The sequence below is a fragment of the Haemaphysalis longicornis genome, unplaced genomic scaffold (genome assembly GCF_048455015.1).
Source record: "Haemaphysalis longicornis isolate Haplotype H1 unplaced genomic scaffold, Haemaphysalis longicornis Haplotype H1 scaffold_1, whole genome shotgun sequence".
NCBI classification, from domain to species: domain Eukaryota; kingdom Metazoa; phylum Arthropoda; class Arachnida; order Ixodida; family Ixodidae; genus Haemaphysalis; species Haemaphysalis longicornis.
The window spans coordinates 208,255,759-208,259,914 of NW_027526203.1; the positions used below are offsets into that span (position 1 = coordinate 208,255,759).

The 4,156-nt window shown below is 48.1% G+C and overlaps 1 non-coding gene across 1 annotated transcript; it reads right to left on the bottom strand.

The window, feature by feature from the left end:
- Window positions 1-3,407: 3,407 nt before the first annotated feature.
- Trnas-gcu (transfer RNA serine (anticodon GCU)) lies at window positions 3,408-3,480 on the bottom strand. Its single transcript has one exon. It is a non-coding gene; the product is annotated as a tRNA-Ser (tRNA).
- Window positions 3,481-4,156: the final 676 nt, after the last annotated feature.

Consider the following 4,156-nt stretch of genomic DNA (forward strand, 5'->3'; position numbering starts at 1 on the left):
CCGCATACGGTAAGAGAGTCAGAATATACGCCAGGGAACATGTTGCGACCCTGCTACAATACGGCAGCGACCTATAAAAAAGAACACGAATGTATACAGTGGAATCTCGTTGATACGATTCGGCATAAAACGTTTTTCTTTTCATTCCCAGCCAACATCCCATAGAAATAGTGAATTTTTGTTCGTTTAATACTATCACATTTTTGCCGTAAATTGGATAATACGGGCTTGAAATTTAATCTTTAAGGGCATTTCTAGAAATCTTACGTTTATTCTTCGCTATACCAGCTCAAACCGTATTCCACCAATGCACGATCTGTACGTTGCACAGCCGCAGAGGCCGCGGCAGTTCCGGTTTTGCGGCGAAAACATCGCTGCCAGGGGTGGCCGCTCCGTCCAATGCTGATGATTTAGGATTTTTTTTACTCAACAATAAAACCCATCTCACTTTGCGGTGTTGCACTTTCACCGCATGCCAAAATACTGTTATGTATAAACGGTCACTGGCTGATTAGAATTTGACATGAGACTTCTTAAGTTTCCCATTAAAAATGCCTCCCTAGCACAGCGCTTGTTTAGAGTAGTGAAGCGGGTTCTACATGGGCTCGATGTACAGCGCTCCATAGGATATACAGTATTTAAGATGCAGGTAATACTGTGAAGGCCCGACGGCCTTCACATTGTCACTGAAGACCTCTAATGTTGCCCTAAAGATGTCTCCCAGGCAATGCGTTTGTGCATTGCAGCGAAGCTGAATATAAAGGGGCACATGTACATAGTTGTTTATAATGATACATGACGTCTCGAGGAAATATTTAACGAAAGACCCTAGGGTCATCTTTGTTTGGTGTCAAACTACTTATGGGACACCCAATAATATATTTCTAGCAATTCATGTCTGTGTATAGTCGCAGTAGTGAAGCAGACTTTAAAGGGGCTCGGGGCCGTCGAGTCGCTTATTCGATAATTATCATTTGGCAGTTTCTGGAATCCTAAATCTGAAACATTTCTATGTGGACTCTCTGTCCGTCTGTAACGCTTCGAGTGCCGCACTTTCGCTGCCTGAGACAACACTCTATAAGAAAACAAGGCAGCCGGCATCTGGGTTTGTTGGGTTTGAAGGCAGGCACTTAGACCACTACGTCATCAGTTCGTTCTCGAAATGAACGTCAAACTGCACTGCGTCTATCCCGTTGTGCAACTGCAGCAACCACACCATAGCAACCCTGCGCGACCATGATGACGCATTGACGCGCGCTCCTGTCACTTGAGCTGGCAGTAAACTGATAGGAGCGCGTGCCGTTACATGATCACTACACAGTTTTGCGGCTGTTCGAAGCAGTTCACGTGGCTGGGGGCGATTACGTGGCAGAGAGAGGAATAGAGTTTCATAGTCGGTATACTAGAGAGAAAACTGCGCCTCGTAAGCCATGTAGTCGTGGGATTTCATGGGAAGACCCCCCTTTCTGGCTTGGACTTGGCATGACCATTGGATTGTTAAGTGGTTTTGGGGATTTGCTTTCTTCACTATGCATTACACGTTTACCAGCTACAAGGAAGCCGAAATCATCCCTGTTCTGTGTTAGCCATGTTCGGTGAAACAGCAGGCAGTGCGTGATCGCACCTGCCTGACGTTGCTCATGCCGCTGTCGAAGGACGTATGACTGAGCGGGCAATAAGCCGCCGTGAAATTTGTAGCCGACGAAAAGAAGAAAAAAAAATGCCAGCATCTCCACTCCGTGGATGATGGCGAGGGTGCGGAGTACGGGGACTCGAAATGACATCCATGTTGCGCCCCCAGTGACATCCCATTTGCGTCCCGACCGTCATTCGATTTCAGCCGTGACTTGCACCCTGATTATTCCCTAAATGAATCTGCAACTCACGACTCAAATCAAATTTCGCTTGATTTTCGCTTGATGGTGGTGTACGCACGGATGGACGCGGACGGACTTTGGGAGGTCCTAAGGTACTCCGCACCGTTACAGGCGAGAGAGCAAGGCGTTTGACTGTCGCGTACTAACTCATGGTCGTATCCCAATGGGTAACACGACTGACACTAACTCTGTCTCGTCTACCAAACACAGGCTCGAATCCTGCCGGTGCTTATGTGATTTTTTTGCGATTGTGAATGCTATGCGCACGGACGCGGACGGACATTGTGCGGTCCTATGGTGCTCCGCACCTAAAACGTACTTCGGCGAAGACAAGATACGGCAGATTCGAGCGCTTGTAAGCGTCCTATCTTGTCATGGCCCATGACTGTTTAACACATAGTTTTCTTTTTTCTTGTTAAACTAGCTGGCGGTTGGTGCACCGGTTCACAATAAAGGCAACGTTTACATAGGCACGCCCAAAAAGCATTCCAAACTCTTCAAACAACTTATTATTTGAAATAATGGTAAAATTAATAAAATCAGAGGCTCTAATGAGTTTCCCCCCAGATATTAACATTGTTCGTAATTACAGCCTTGGCCTACGGAATAGCAGGCACAACTATTCCGGCAAAAATACGCTTTACTTCCTTTTTCCTTAGTTTTAACAGAGCCTGTTTTTATTGCCCACTTACATAATTGCACACTATTCTTCGCTTTTTTGCGTCACTTTGCGGTCACTAAAACGTTTCAATCCAAGCCAATGATGAAACTAAGGCGAGCGCATGATATAATGGCGGCCCATGACGACACAGACGGCCTTGATGTGAGCCGCATAGACGCTAGCGCCAGATTCCTCTCTAGTGTATATTGTAAGAAACACTATGGAGAGAGGCGCAGTTGCTCGCTGCGTACCTGTGTGTGCTATTCGATCATCCTTTGAACTTATGCCACCGCCCGCGCTGTCGTCGCTGCAATGGCGCCAAGACGAACACAACTGTGCACTTATTAATGAATAAGGAAGAATCGTCTAGATACAGTGGGTGGGTTGTCTGCGAAAGAAAGAACTGAAGGAGGCGTAAAGTGTCGCGGCTTCTTCTATCAACACTGACGGAACGACAGAAGAGGAACGGCGGCGTTCCAACGCAGCCAGTCAGCCACGCTACAGGAAAAGCCGCAATGCAGAACCAGGACGGCAAACACAAGTGAAAGTACAAGCAAATACCGAATCTCACTGCGACCGAAGACCTCCTAGATGAGGACGAAGCTGGAGTCATACAATCGCGAAATACCGACCGTCAAAGGGAACCGAGGGCTCACTTGGTTGGTTGGTTGGTTGGTTGGTTGGTTGGTTGGTTGGTTGGTTGGTTGGTTGGTTGATTGTTGGGTTTAACGCGCCGACGCAACGCAGGCGATGATGCGCGCCGTACTGGAGGGCTCCTGATTAGTTTTGACTACCAGGGCATCTTTAATTTGCGCCGAAATGTCACCCACACGGGCGTTTCTGCTTTTCGCCTGCATCAGAAAAGCGGCCGCCACGGCCGGGAATCGAACCCGGGTCCTCGTGCTCAGCAGCCCAACGCCTTAGCCACTGAGCCACCGCGGCGGGTACGAGGGCTCAGTTGGACCGTGATTAAGTCCAGGCTACACGCGCCCATGAAGAAGAATGGCACCCTCAACAATGTGCCCACGAAATTCATGACAAACAGCAGCGAGAGCATTTTCGCGACAAGTACTCTAGAACAAGTTCCTCGAAGACGAATTCGAAGCACGTGTAGCGCCTTTGACAGATTTTAGCTTATATCCGATGCCACAAAAGCGCAGTCAGAGCACTTCCGCTCCCTACGTGAAGCATTGTCCGACAATTCAGGATGAAGTAGAAGAAACACGAAAACCACAAAACAAAACACACTGTATACGTTATCAATTATATGTTGCATTTGTCTAATTTTCAAATACCTTCCCACATTTCAACGACGCCTAGTTCTTGTGGAAGTTTGATTCATTGATTTTTAGGGTCTAACGCGCCGACGCAACGCAGGCGATTAGGCGTGCCGCATTGAAGGGCTCCGGAATAATTTTGAACACCTGGGGATGTTTACAGTTCCTCGAAATGTCGCCCACACGGGTGTTTTTGCTTTTCGCCTCCATCAGAAAAGCGGCCGCCGTGGCGTGGAGAATCGAACCCGCGACCTCGTGCTCAGCAGCACAACGCCTTAGCCACTGAGCCACCGCGGCGGGTAAGTTTCGAGGAAGCGTTACACTGGTATACCAATCTCAAC